This window comes from Haliotis rubra, unplaced genomic scaffold (genome assembly GCF_003918875.1).
Source record: "Haliotis rubra isolate DU_JTF1 unplaced genomic scaffold, ASM391887v1 Scf17, whole genome shotgun sequence".
Lineage (NCBI taxonomy): Eukaryota > Metazoa > Mollusca > Gastropoda > Lepetellida > Haliotidae > Haliotis > Haliotis rubra.
Genome location: NW_025765669.1, coordinates 1,296,392 through 1,312,744, shown reverse-complemented (window position 1 = coordinate 1,312,744; position 16,353 = coordinate 1,296,392). Strand labels below are relative to the sequence as shown.

The 16,353-nt window shown below is 36.8% G+C and overlaps 1 protein-coding gene across 1 annotated transcript in view; it reads right to left on the bottom strand.

Annotated features, from left to right (window-relative positions):
* The window catches only part of LOC124272456, an 87,487-nt gene that overhangs the window by 58,514 nt on the left and 12,620 nt on the right, over nt 1–16,353 (bottom strand). The window contains 1 exon segment of the mRNA XM_046707629.1: nt 5,586–5,673. The gene's annotated coding sequence lies outside the window, so the exon portion shown is untranslated.

Genomic DNA, 16,353 nt, shown 5'->3' with positions numbered 1-16,353 from the left:
AACCTTCACGTCGGTCTATGATAATGTGTAACCTTCATGTGTAACTTTGATGTGCAACCATGTTGACATATAACCATGATGACAAGTGATCCACTAGAAACTAGTACATAAACTATTGGCAACCAATAATAAGAGATTGATCAGTTGTAAAAACTGATTATATGTAATGACAGACAAGGAAAAACAATTCCTAACACAAACATCACATGGACCTGAAAGTATAGAAGCCCTACCACAACATTAGAATTATTTTAGTTCAACAATGTAACAACCCCAAACCTCATGGTCAGTCATATCAGAAAAAAGATCTTCCCAAACAGTACCTGTCAGTGTCACTGATATGGATGAGTGAGTGAGTTGGATTTTACACTGCTTTTAGCAATATTCCAGCAATATCACAGTGGGGGACACCAGAAATGGGCTTCACACGTTGTACCAATGTGGGGTCAGTGATATGATAGTCACTGAGTATCTTACCTCTTGGAATGACCATCTGCTACAATAACAGGAGAGCTGGAGTGGACCTGAACCTGACTTTATCAGAGGCTCCAGAGATAAGACCCCTGCCCACTTATATTCCACCCACTTATACCACGCCAATTGTTTATCAAGGCAATCATAATTTTTGTTATCTAGAACCACACTTAGCACATAACACAGACACATTTTTCCTTGTTTTAACCTAAACCATGCGGTCAGAAAAAGAATTGACCTATTTTTCATTCAACGGGTATAATTTATACCACTGAATTTTTAAATCGTTAACATTTGATATAAAGTCACATGCAATGCTAATTGGTCCCGCTGTGACTCTACGGACACTTATTACATTCATGTGACACTGATATGTTTATCCTGTAACGCTATATCCTTTATCATGATGCATGAGAACAGATTCAGGAAGTCAGTGGTGACGGACTACTTTCACCACAGCTCAACCAGGAATGTTTGTGGTTTCATGCAAGTCAGCATTATCACGAAGTGATTTAGTTCCATTGTAGGACAAACACAGAGATTGTGGGGGTGCTACTCTAACCAACTCCATACAGGGTCTGTCTTTCTTGACAGCATTTGACTCATTTCAGTTAGTGAGTTTAGATTTACGCCGCTTTCAGCAATATTCCAGCAATAGGGCACACCAGAATGGGGCTTCGCACATTGTACCCATCTAGGGAATCAAACCAGAGTCTTCGGCCTGACAAGCCAACGCTTTAACCACAAGGTTATGCCAGCACCCCTGCCTCATTTCAGATTGACTGGGTTTGTTGTGGAAGCCGTGCGATGTCAAAAAGACATGGAGAATAACAAAAACAATTCTAACCCAGATCTTCACAGGTTTACAAACAAGAGAATTATATATGAATGTTTGTCTCATTTGTGATAAACAGTATTTTTGTCAGTATGTCAGGATAGATTACCAGGTAAGCAGTAATGGATACAGGTTGTAGAAATTCACATTTTTTGCTGAAACCTAAAAGCTAACAAACCAAGGTGAATATTTATTTGTTACTGTTTACACCATAAGCTATAATCTAACTATGTGGTGGCGGTCTGTAAATAAGCACGTCTAGACAGACAATCCAATGACTGATATCAGGAGCATCAATCTATGCAAATAGGATAAAAATAATATCAACCACGTCAGCAGGTTTGACAATCTGATCCCATTAGTCACTTCTTACAACAAGCATGGGTTGTTGAAGACATATGGAGTATATCTAGATTTACTGGGAGTAACCAAGCCTCTCTCTCTCCATCAGGGACTGAGTAAGGTATTACAATGTGAGTAAGCATAATGATCCATTGGCTGGTGTAATGACATTATGTATACATAGTGACATTAGAGTTGCGTATCACCTGAGATCTTGTGATATACGATACGTATCACTATACAAAGTGACAAAACCATTGGTGTCATGAGATACCACTGCAAATACTAATTATTTTTTTATCAAAACACTGAAATAAAACTCTTAAACTTCTTCCTTCATACATTTCACAACTTTTTTTCAGTTCAAGGACTTTTCAAATTCACAATTGGTCCAACTGAAGACTATATATTCAACAAGTGCTGCCAGTATTGTGACAACATCAATGCTGTCATTTGGTGGTGTTATGCTGTGGGACGTCGCCCTATCACTTCCTGGTCTATTTATAGCATATGCCATCTCACAAACTCACGATCTATTCATCGTCTGTATCAATGAGTGAATGAGTTTAGTTTTACACCACACTCAGCAATATTCAAGCTATATGGCGCATATAATCGAGTCTGGACCAGACAATCCAGTGATCAACAGCATGAGCATCGATCTATGCAATTGGGATATGATGACACATGTCAACCAAGTCAGCAAGCCTGACTACCCGATCCCGTTAGTCAGCTTTTACAACAAGAATGGGCTACTGAAGATCAATTCTAACCTGGATCTTCACGGGTCCTGTATCAATGACATGGCAGGTATCGCAGTAAATCACTATGATCTGAATGTTGAAAACCATGTATCCTGTGCAGAATTATAATTACAAATTGCCTATTATTGCTATGTCTCAATAAGCCTGTTTCATCTATCAATACATTATCTTGAGTCAAATATGATAATTTTTTGTCATTTCCACCTCAAGTTGTCTCCATATTTTCCACTTTCCAGCTTATAAGACCTAGAAGATCATGAGAAGTTGGCGGTTTTTTTCCATCATATGATATATTTAGGCTTCCTCTATTCATGTTATGCAATCAGATCTAGCATTTTGTTTTGGTGATAAAGTAAGAAATGTAGCTAATGTGAGTAGTTATGCTAATTTTTTTAAACATTTCATGTATATTTCTTCATATGTTCATGTAAATCGATACATACTCGATGCATCAAAATTAAGAGTCCTGAAATGGCCACTGAGCTGGTCCGTCCCTCCCTAAATCCCTCACAGTAGCCTTGCTCCAAGGCTGTACTGAATGCTGAACCTACGTATAGTAATTCTTTCCTTTCAAGAGGCAAGTCTAGATAGGCAGATAGTGCAGTCTAATGACCCCAGTCTGTTATTTATTATTTTTTTAAATTATCATTTAAATTATTAATTGTTGCCTTAGAGACCAGTGCAACTGTACCCTCTCAGCAACAGGTTTAATGTATCCCAGAAGAAAAACACACCAACTGATCAAGCTTCGTATTCTTAAATATACCTTATATTTTTACACTTTTAAAATAAATTGTCCATAATATTCACGGAATTACACTATAAAATTTCATTGGATGACATTTGTAAACAAATTTAATCAAATACATATCTGGCTTAATACTTCATGAAGATCTAATTCCACATAAAAACACAGCAGTATGTCATAATGACATTTACAATATATTCCAAGTAGGTCCAGAGAACAGTTAGCATTTAAGACCACTAACATTATCCACACTATGTCACAAGATGACTCAATGTTCAGATTATTGGGGGGTAGCACGTTGGTAAAAGTGTTCAAATGTTACAGTTAAGACCGAAGAACCGGTTCAATTCCCCAAATGGTAACAATGTGTGAAGCCTATTTCTGGTGTCCATACGAAAATATGCCTAAATGCTAATCCTCTAACCCTCAATCACTCACAGAGGCGGTGGGGTAGCCTAGTGGTTAAAGCTTTCGCTCATCACGCTGAAGACCCGGGTTCATTCCCCACATGGGCACAATGTGTGAAGCCCATTTCTGGTGTCCCCCGCCGTGATATTGCTGGAATATTGCTAAAAGCGGCGTAAAACCAAACTCACTCACTCACTCAATCACTCACAATGGTTTACGTGGCCCATAGTTGATGCTGTATGTTATAGCTGCATTACCTGGAAGTCTGTTGCTTAAAGGAACATTAGTTTCATGTGTTTAAAACTAAGCATTATAGTCATGGTTCCATGACCTTGTCTTAGCCCCAATGTAAAAGTTAAAGATCTAAGGGATTGACAGAAAAGACCTGACTTTGGCACAAGCAAGAAAATGACCGATCTAATCTTCAAACAGGTTCAAACAAAATGGGAAAATCGGAGGTACAATCACAATCACTGTCGAACTATTTAATCGAAATATATCGCATATAGCAATTTAGATACCTTTAACACAATATATATGTGGTAAAGGGTGTGGGTGTCGTTGTGGGATGTGGGTGCATGGGTGGAGGAGGTGGAGGTGAGGGTGGGTGGTGACGAAGAAGGGAAAGTGACATATGTACTGTTTTATCAACCTCCCACCATTACTGCTTATCTACCTTCCACCCACACCATCACGTACAGTTCCTTATCAACAGAGTATTATCAGCGAGATTGTTGACGCTAACATGTACAATTAAAAAACTGACAACATGAGATAAAACAAAAGCAAGACTTTCCATGAAAACCAAATGGGCACAAAACATTAAATACGATAGTGGCAATATTTCAGTGCACTGGACACTGAGAAAGAAACTCGCAAGCCTACAGACTTAATATCAGGCACACAGGAATAATATCAGGCACACAGGAATAATATCAGGCCCACAGGAATAATACCAACCCCACAGGAATATCAAATCAACAGGAATAATACCAAACCCACAGGCATAATACCAAACCCACAGGAATGATACCAAACCCAAAGGAATAATACCAAGCCCAAAGAAATGATACCAAACCTCAGGAATAATACCAAGCCCATGGGAATAATACCAAACCTACAGGAATAATACCAAACCCACAGGAATAATACCCCGGCCACAGGAAAAATATCAAACCCACAGGAATAATACCAAGCCCATTGGAATAATACCAAGCCCATGGGAATAATACCAAACCCACAGGAATAATACCAAACCCACAGGAATAATACCCCGGCCACAAGAATAATACCAAACCCAAAGGAATACCAAACCCACAGGAATAATATCAAGCCCACAGGAATAATACCAACCCCACAGGAATAATATCAAATCCACAGGAATAATACCAAACCCACAGGCATAATACCAAACCCAAAGGAATAATATCAAATCCAAAGGAATAATACCAACCACACAGGAATAATATCAAATCCACAGGAATAATACCAAACCCACAGGAATAATATCAAACCCACAGGAATAATACAAACCCAAAGGAATAATACCAAGCCCACAGGAATAATACCAAACCCAAAGGAATAATACCAAGCCCACAGTGTGGATCTTTGTTCATGATATTAACCACTGATTTGCTTTAAAAATCGGCGGCAAATATCTGTGACATTGTTGACCGTGGCATAAAACAACATCCACTTACTGCGCGAGTCCAAAAAGTCCTTGTCTTCTCAAATTTGTTGGTACCCATGGTAACATGAAATGGCTACTGATACCTATGGGATAAAGGTCACAAGGACAAGCAATATTGATTGCTGAGTATTGCCCAATAAAAACTTTTTCATCATATAGAGGACACTTCACCTACATAAGCATTACAATGGTCAGGGTTCACACAGAATAACAGCAATGCCAAGAGTGGCCGTAGTCCCAGTGGCAAATGACAAAACAAGCACCTGTTGACCTGCAGACTAGTGTTCCATGGAACTAATTTTTAAACGCAAGTGAAGTACTCACCATGATTAATTAAAACACAACATGCAGCAACAGCGTCCACCGGCTGAGTAGTTTCCACTTATTCCTCCCTCACAAAGCGATCAGAAACCTACAACAGCAAAATAAAGAAATCTTTTTCTGGAAACACTGGCTAAAATGAGATCAGTAGGTGCAAAGCAATCATAAGGCTAGGCATGAATAATGTTTGGTCATTGTGATGGAACTGTGTGACTCTTGGCTGGGGGTTCACAGCCTATTGCAGTTTAGACTTGGGTGATGCTGGACTAGAGGTTCCCAGCCTCAACTCTTTAGCTCGTAGTACAAATCAACCACATGAGTGATGTTGCACACATAGCACCTGCTCCATAAAGGGTGTGGCTTGGGTCAAGGTTACAAGTTCCATGATAGTCAACAGCTGCCGACTCTTGCATAAACAGCAATAAAGGTAAAAGATTAACATCACATTTGACAAATCTGCATCTATTTATCTATCAAAGGAAGACTATGAACAGGTGTCTCAAACTAAAAATCCACACATGCCCTCAACCACCCCACCCCAACCTCCTGCCACCCATGTCACTACTACCATCCCCCAACCATTATTTGACCACACCACAAAGAAACATGAGAAATCAATGAAAATTCATCAAGAGTCATAACCTACTATTTATGCATCACTAACGTTAATTATTTGACACTGCAGAGCCAATTCAATATGTTCAAGTACTTGTAAAACAGTATCAAGTTACGTCATTAATTACCAAAAAAGTGCAAGTAATTCTATGGCATGTGATTGGATAACTAGGCAATTTATTCTGCCTTATGTTACCATAACCCTAAAAACATGAGGACATGGCTACTAACAGTCTGCTGCTTTCCGGATTGGATGATAACAGGAATGGCATGGCGGGTGTTGTGTTACGCACTGGATGATAACACATATTTCATATTACTGTCTACAGTTTTTTTGTGTTAAACAATAAATTAGCAGACTGTGAAGTTATTATTGATAACTAGGTTTTTTTTACACTGTATATAACATATTGACTACAACATATATTTGTGTTAATGGCAGCATAAACGAGAACATTTTGCCAGGCACTGTAGCTCACCTGACATGTAGTTGCCAGTTATTATTGTCAACAAAGACACACATAGTTGCTGTCAGATTGTTAATCAGTTACTTTCTGTATAGTGAGTGAGTGAGGGTAGCTTTACACCGCACTCAGCAATTTTCCAGCGGTCTGTAAATAATCGAGTCTGGACAAGACAATTCAGTGATCAACAGCATGAGCATCGATCTACGCAATTGGGATATGATGACATGTGTCAACCAAATCAGGGATCCTGACCACCCGATACTATTAGTTGCCTTTTTACAGGCATGGGTTCCTGAATATCAATTATAACCCGGACCTTCATGGGTTACTTTCTGTATAAATATTGAGTGCAAATTATTAACAAATACCAAACTAACTCTCATTGTTTCTAGTTCTGCCGATCGGAATTGTCAAGCTTTCTGACTTGGTTCACACGTCACTGTATCCATATTGCGCAGATCGATGCTCATGCTGTTGATCACTGGATTGCCTGGTGCTGACTCGATTATTTATGTACTGCCACCATATAGCTGGAATGTTGCTGAGTGCTGTCTCAACAACGCACAAACAAACAAATCTAATTCTGCAAGAACACTCTATAACACTGTTGCAATGCACGGACTAAGCTACATAAAAAATTACCCTGCACAACGTTTCATTCCATTCCACAAAGTGAGTGAGTGAGTATGGTTTTACGCTACTTTTAGCAATATTCCAGCAATATCAGCGGGGAACACCAGAAATGGGATTCACACATTGTACCCATGTGGGGAATCGAACCCAGGTCTTCAGCATGACGAGCGGAATCAATAACCACTTAGCTACCCCACTGCCCTTATTCCACAAAGGGATCTTAGCACTAAGATAATCACAACTGCCATGCTTTAACATAGACTTACAATCATCTTAGGCTAAGATAGTTTTGAATAATAAGAACCAGATGAGCTAAAAACCAGGGTGACAATTTGTGTAAACCCATTAAGTGGACTTGTCTTCACAGTACAGAAAACAAGTGTTTAATGCAAAAAACATTTACCACATTGACTGTCAAGTGCCACATTGGCTGTCCCTTTCTCTGCACTCCTCCCTCGTAAGAAATAGTGAACTGTGTCAATATTTGATATCTCAAACAACTTTTTTGGTGGAGTCCAGGAAATTTTCAAATATAAGAAAGCTGTTGGGTATTAGTAAATGATAAACATGTGTACTATTTATATTTATGTGGCAATTTTGTACAATGATAAAATTTGCAATTCATTGGTCCGTTTCTGACTCAAACGGACTGTAATCTAGACTTGCCTCTTTAAAGGATAGAATTATAATACATCCATGGGCTTAGCATTCAGTACAGCCCTGGAGCAAGGCTAGCCTTAGCACTAAGATTGCTTTGTGGAGTGGGGCCTTGACTTAAGAAGACATGTTTAAAATTAATAACACAGTCTTAGTCATAGTGTGGGGGTTAACACCTACCAACAATTCATGCGAGGCTTAGCGACAGTTCTTGAAAGTAAATAGCTATGACTGATGCACCAAACATGTCATCAGAGGCCATTCTTAATTTTTAATTGAAGGGAGTGACGAATACCGGTATGCCTGTTGACATTACTTAGGGACACTTACTACAGTTATGGATGGAAGCTCTTTTCAATATTTTTTTAAGGACCATTTACCCTATCATTACACAACTGTTCAATGAGCCCTTGCATTAGAAGTGATAGTACTGATACCATATATAACTTAAAAATTGCGCCATAGCACTGTAGTACACCTTGACATGGTGTCTAAAGTTAAAACAACAGTTAAAGACACCATTGAGACTTATTTGTTTTCATTTATACTGAGGACGGAAATGATATCAAATATGAAAATGTAACAATAAGTTACACAATGTTGTTAAATCTGCAACAAGGTATGTACTGTTGTGTTACCGACTGACTGACTGAGTTTGGTTTTACGCCGCTTTTAGCAATATTCCAGCGATATCACGGCGGGGGGACACCAGAAATGGGCTTCACTCATTGTAGCCATGTGGGGATTCGAACCCGGGTCTTCGGCGTGACGAGCCAACGCTTTAACCACTAGACTACCCCACCGCCCCCTGTTGTGTTACACTGTTATATACCTAAGAATGAAAAAAAAATTCTGATGTGGTGCAACTGTCCCATTACTTTCACACAATCCACCAGTACATTATGACAGTTGAACAAATTCTCATGTCATCTCACAGAGAAGTTCTTCAGTATGATAAGGAAATATCTACATGGTCCAAAAACAAATATGGAAAGGAATTTAAGATAATTGTGTTTTGAACAAAAATTGTTTAGCATCTATTATAAATAACTCTTCAAATAGCTGCCATAATGAAAATTTAATTCAACCTCTCGACTGGGTGTCACCTTGGTGGAATTTTAGCTTAATGGTCTGGTGGTTTCTGAAGAATACAGTTTATAGACACTCACTACAGATGCCAGGAAAACCTCACTCAGACTTTCGATCAGCTGAGTATGGCAAGATCACAATAATTATTCAGGCATATACAACACCTCTCTCTCAAAACTTAGAAACAGATATTTGTTCAGAGGAACCAACAGTTACATGCATAACCAATAGCTATTGATATTGACTGAAACTTATCTCAAGGTTATAAATGTGAAGAAATTTAGGATAGCAATTGCAAGGCTAAGATCATCCCATGATCTCTTTGTGGAAACAGGAAGGTACACAAATATCTCTAGGGAAAATAGATATTGTAAACTTTGTAATATGAATATCAAAGAAGACGAATATCATCTACTTCTTATATGTCTAATTTATTCAACAATAAGAGAAAAATATCTGTCTAATTATTATATTAGACACCCAAACACTCACAAATTTATTGCCCTACTGAGTTCAAACAATTCTCAAATTCTACGACATGTATCAACATTTATATTCAATGCTTTAAACTATAGAAAGACTGTCATGTCTTAATTGTGTCATGTAATATCCACGTTAATGATTGCTTATATTCTACCATATGCATATTGTAATTGTACTACAGGCCTGTGGCCTCTTCAGTACTGAATAAACAGATTTGACAACACTGATATTGATCACTGAGATCAATAATCAGTAACTAAATATCTATCAATTATTGATTAATATCGGAGAATAACTTTGAGCCAAAATACCAAAAGGGTATAAAAAGAAACTAAAATATTTCGCATGAATTTTTCCAATTAGGCCAGACCAATCTTATTTCTTGTTTTACGGATCCGCCAGTCACATTTTTTCAAGAATGAGAAAAACATTAAAATTAGTTATCCCTGCTCAAAAAATAAAATCCTCATGTTGTTTATTGACCAAAAATATAAACTTACAACAACAACAAAATTTGATTGTTTTTGGCCCCTTATACACTTCATTAATTGCTAAAAATAAAATACTTTTAGTATTTAAAAGGAATATTACTTTGACTAGTGATTTTCATTTTTTATTTCTTTCTCTCCTGCGTTTAGGTGTTTTGAGGACAAAAATCTGTAAAACAAGAAATAAAATTGGTCTGGCCTTATCCCAAATATAAATACAATAAATTTTACCATTGACAACATTTCTGATTATCGATCCTTTTCGTCAGCCCTTACCAAAACTTGATCTCTATTTGCTTGATGAGAATAATTAGGATGACAAAAGGATTAACATATCATTCCACTAAGTATATCATTCCACTAAAGTACAGCATTCATAAACCCTTTAGATATATTTCCAATGAATAATTCACTTGAACATGATAAACATTTGTACTGACTGAAACATTCATTAAAACGTAATTAAACTAATATAGAAAAACTTGGTGAAAATCCCAATATATGGTATATTACAGGTATATTGTTGAAATGTGATATTACTAAATGTGATCCTAATAACTACATGAACATTGCTCTACTTGATATACTGAGTAAAATATTCATGACAATATTAGAAACCTGCACATAATTCCGGCTAACACAGCAGCTGTTTTCTGAATCTGAAGTTGGTATTAGAGAAAACTATGGAACTACAGATCAAACAAGTAAAAAATGTGAGCAAGGCCCCCCTAATACTCCCTACTGTGATACCCAACTTCAGCCATGAACAATAAATAATGATTATTCTTGACAAAAATACAAGACCTGAACCTTTCCTATCAACAAGTAAGCCATTACCAAAATCAGAAACCAATAAATTATATGACTGCAAAGTTACTGGTTGAACAAATTTGATGTGCGATTTCCCCACACCAACCCCGAAATCAAGAGTTGTAATCTATGATCAGGGCTCCAGATAAGGGCCGTATCGGCGTATGTACGAAAAAAAATATGCACGATACGGTAGGAAATAAATTTAGAAAACGTAGCAGATACACACCACAGCAATGGTGTACGGTCTTAAAATCATTTACAGACGTATTTATCTGAGAAAGTATTGTTTTATTGTTTATTGACCTGTTTACACAAGAGCAGCAATGTTGTGGTGCTTATGAAACGAAACACAAGATTACTGATACGCCTTTAAATTCAATTCAGTACTCTAAATGTACTCTTAAGTTTTTTTCCAGTACTCCTATATTGAAAACATAAGGAGTACGTACTCCTGATGTTGAAAAATTATCTGGAGCCCTGTATGATAATTCTCAATAAATTAAAAATATCAGTATATAACTCCTATCAATATGGATTGTGATCCCCCAAATTTGAAAACAAAATCCATTCAAATGTGTTCTCGCTACTAGCTGAACAAAAATTCCCTTGAGTTTTCAAGTTCAAAATCAAAATATGTAAATTCATATAACTCTAAAATCGGAACCAAATTTGCACTGCAGCACTCTTCTTGACAAAGAAGCTGTTTTCCAATTTTGAAACATTCTGACCAACAGTTTTCAAATTAATGGTTCAACAAACATTTCTAAGTTTAAATTTTTAAATTCCTGTAATTCTTGAAAGAATTAAAATACCATAATCAAAAATTGCTCTGCATCTCTCCTTGAGCCAACAAACAATCCAACCAATAGTTTTCAAGCTATTGACTGAACAAACCTCTTTACGCTCCATTTCGTACAATTGCTGCAATTCTTTAAAAATTTAAAAATATTATTCGTATTGAACTAAAACATTCAGTGATATCAGTGAAACAAAGAGCAAATTTTATTGCATCTTTGTCAATTTTAGAAAAGCTTCTCTGTGTTCTTCTTAATAATGGTATACATGCATGGCTCGATTTAAGAGATGTTAACCTACTTGCACCAGGTGCAACCTGAGATAAAAACCTAGTTGCACCAGCCAAATTCCAGTTGCACTGCTTTTATGGTAATATGTAATGAATGGAATATGCTATTGAATTATTTAGATGTTTTATTCAGAAGTTTACCACTCAAAATTGACCCTGCACCTGGTGCAAGTTAGACTAATAACTATGTGCACTTTGTAATATTGGCTAGCATCAGTGCAAGTAACAAAGCACTAAATCGAGCCCTGACATGCCAAAATCAACGCACTTCTTCATAAAATGTACCATAACGAAAATGCAGCTCTTCGAAGTAGTAAGTAATCTTTAATTCAAAAGATGGGGTTAGACAATGCTGCATCCTGTAGCCTTAACTCTCTTAACTATGCATAGATGAACTTGTAAATGATACTGTACACAGTGAGTATAGTTTTTAGAGTTTTTATCGATGAAGCCATAAATGCATTATGCATACTTTTATCTTCTGAAGATGTCGCCATTTTGCAGATAGTGTTATTAATTTATTGAAAAAATGGATATCTTGGAATAATACTGTACAAAATGGAGATTTACAATAAACACAGTTAAGACTAAAGTGGTAGGATTCCAGAAAGTTTGCAAACTTGCAAATTGTAAAAAATGGTTAATGAATCCGAAAAGTTTGAACCTGTCCCTTAACCTTTTTCATGCAGAAATATATTGTACAAAACATGTGATGTACTTTATAGACAAGGAGAAAAGGCTACATATCGTATAAAGAAATTTATTCAATGATTTAAAAGTTAACGCATATTCCAATTGCCACATATTTGTTTCAGGGTCTGTATGAAAGACTATGGCACCTCCAGATACACTAAGATAAATGATGGTAAAATTCAACCAATTTTTACTTTATGGCTCATAAAATATGGGAACAGTTTGCGAATCAGCATAAAAAAAATACACACTCACTCCTAAGCTTTGCATTTCTCAAGAAACCAGGAAACCAAGAAACCAGAAACTCTTTTTATCCCTTTATAAACGAACCTTGTAAAGACACTATCACGAATAGTCACCTCACACTGCAAACTCTAATGATTCTACCCTGCCTATAAATGTAATATTGCTCATCTGCATGTTCTATCAACTCAACAACTATGAATGAGTGAGTGAGTTTATTTTTTAGCAATAGTCCAGCAATATCAAGGTGGGGCACACCAGAAATGGCCTTCACACACTGTACCCATTGGGGGGATTTATAAAACCCCGGGTCTTCAGTGTGACGAGCGAACGCTTTAACCACTAGGCTACCCCACCACCCCCAAACAAAGCAGAGCAGCACATGGCAAATATACAACTATACTATCATATACTGTCGACATCGATATTCATTTCTTTTCAATGTTGATAAAGAATTGATACAAATATATGAACATATATACAAATTACACAATATCACTGCACCAGAAATGCTATGATTAAGCTAGATCTACTCAGGAGCCCATATTCATTCAGCTTTGAATTTAAATATTCCAATTCCAAAAATGTAAAACCCAAAACACATTATAAAAAATCCTAATTGGATTAATTTCCCCATTTTGTGTGCCAAAGGCACTGAAGCATGGGTAATTTGGACAAAGAGAGAGCAAAAGATTCAATTTTATACATTTAGGGAGTGAGTAAGATTTAGCAATATTCCAGCAGTATTCCAATGACTAGGGCCTAGTAGTGTTGAAATAATCAAAGATTGGTCGCAGTGACCAAACGACCAAACAATCGATCACATTTTCTCATAATCGAACACAAACGATTTTGGAACTACTGGCTTAGTATTATAAACACTTGATGATGGAACATATCTTAGAAGTTGTCAGGGCCTGAAAACGTGTTTAATTCTTAGAAAACTCACTTCACTTACTGAAAAGTCAAGATTGAATATTTCTTGAAGACTCAAGGAAGTTTATGTTCATGATATATTAGTCATCACTTTAGCGTGGTGGTGGTGGAATTGGGTTTAATGTCGTGCTTGAGAATATTTCGCTCATATGACGACGTCTTTAACGTGGTAAGCTGCATCATTTTACATTGGATGTGAAATTTGCAAATGCAATTTGCTAGATTTCTAAATAAAACAAAAAACAACAGAGAACTGTGTTATACTCATCTGCAATAACAACCTGAATAGGAAAATCTAAAAAAGTGACACTGACCATTTTTTTCAATGATTGTTTATTGGCAGTGAACCAATTATCAATTGCGAGATTTCAACCAATTCCCAACACTACTAGGGCCACAAGAAAAGGGCTTCATACATTGTACCTATGTCGGGGAATGAAACCCAGAACACTGGCTTGACCAGCAAATACATTATAGTAACACAAATATACTAACATATGCATACAACCTTAAGTTTTTTATCATACCGCAGTTCAGGAAAGTAAATGATCTCAAACATTAAAGTCTAAAGTGTAAAACTAAAATTAAAATAAATAGATAGCTCTCTTAAGTTCAAAAAGCTTCTGATATAGCAGCCACACACCAGAGTGTTTAATGTGATTACCTATCTTGAAACTTATATCTTTTTCAATGAGGTATCGTGGAAAGACTTCCTTTTTATAAATTTGGCATTAAGTGGATTAAGTGCAGGTAGATACAAAATATTACCTGTACTATACAAAGCAACTTGCTTTGTTATCAGTCAGTAGATCAACATATCATGAATATATGTCAATACATCGAGTACTATACTTCCTAGTCAATGACAGCTCAATAGATATGTATCGTAGTCAGTTACCTGTTCCTTGTTCAGAGAGAAAGAATCATGTATTGTAAAGATGAAATCCTTCTACCTACTGTAGTAATATTCAGTAGCTTTAAGATATAAATTATAGTACCTTGACATAAAATGTACACAAGTTATCTGTAGACGTAGGATCAGAGTGACGTCAACAGAGTGAGTAGGCAATTCTCACTGACTGACAAAGAAATGGTCAGACAAATAATGTCAAATATAGACACAAACTTGCTGTTAATAGCAATGATTGTTTCACAATAGCAACATTCACCTGATGATGACAGTATGTGGGTATTGATAGGAATTGATTTATGGTGAAACACACCCCCCCTCACATGTTGTGAACTATTATTATTTAGAGGTCAGATTGAAACATGAGTAAGTGAGTTTAGCTTTACGATGCTTTTAGCAATATTCCAGCAATATCATGGCAGGAGACACCAGAAATGGGTTTCACACATTGTACCCATGTGGGGAATTGAACCCGGGGTCTTCAGGAAGATGAGCGAATGCTTTAACCACTGGGCTACCCATTGCCCCTATTGAAACATGAAGTGTTCTAAGTTAAGATGGCTAGTACAAGGGAAGAAACACTTGGTTATATTTAATTGCGTAACGGCACACTTTGAAAAAACATATTTAATTTTGTTGGCTTCAATTGGTGAAACAGCAACAAAGTTCTAATTAAGCTATAATGTATACTTATGCAAGAGATAACCTCACAGAAAAATGCTGTCATTTGAGATTTAATCTCATTTGATTCAACAACCAACCAACCAACCAATTCTAACCTAGATCTTCAAGGATCATCTGTTGCTTGAGTGAGTGAGTGAGTTTAGTTTTACGCCGCACTCAGCAATATTCCAGCTATATGGCGGCGGTCTGTAAATAATCGAGTCTGGACCAGACAATCCAGTCATCAACAGCATGAGCATCGATCTGCGCAATTGGGAACCGATGACATGTGTCAACCAAGTCAGCGAAACTGACCACCCAATCCCGTTAGTCGCCTCTTACGACAAGATAGTCGCCTTTTTTATGGCAAGCACATGGGTTGCTGAAGACCTATTCTACCCCGGATCTTCACGGGTCTCTGTTGCTTGAAAACAGGATTATGCGGTTTCAAAGTGTATCAGTATGTATGTGAAGAAGAAAAAAACATTCCTGTAGAAAACAAGAGTTTTTCGCAAATTTCATAAATATGACTCACAGCCATGTTTTACATTGACTATCATATTTCTCAAATAATATTTTAAAACTGAAACCTGCTTTGAGTGTTACAATTCTGGGATACTTGAGTGATTCACAATAATTTGTACCATGATGGAAATATTGCATACTGAAAAACTACACATATTTGAGTGAGTGAGTGAGTGAGTGAGCGAGCAAGCAAGCAAGCAACATTTGCTTAATAAATATTCAAAAGACGAATAAAAACCAAAAATTGGGGCATTGGATAGCCTAGTGGTAAAAGCCTTTGCTCTTCATGCACAAAGGCCAGGGTTCGATTCCCCATATGGATAAAAAGTAAGAAATCCATATCTGGTGTCACAATCCCTCCCCCACCCCCTACTCGTGACTGTCTTGGAACAATGTTAATAGCACAATTACTCAATCAAGGGACAATCATATAGTACTACTTAAGAGTGAGTGAGTGAGTATGGTTTTATAC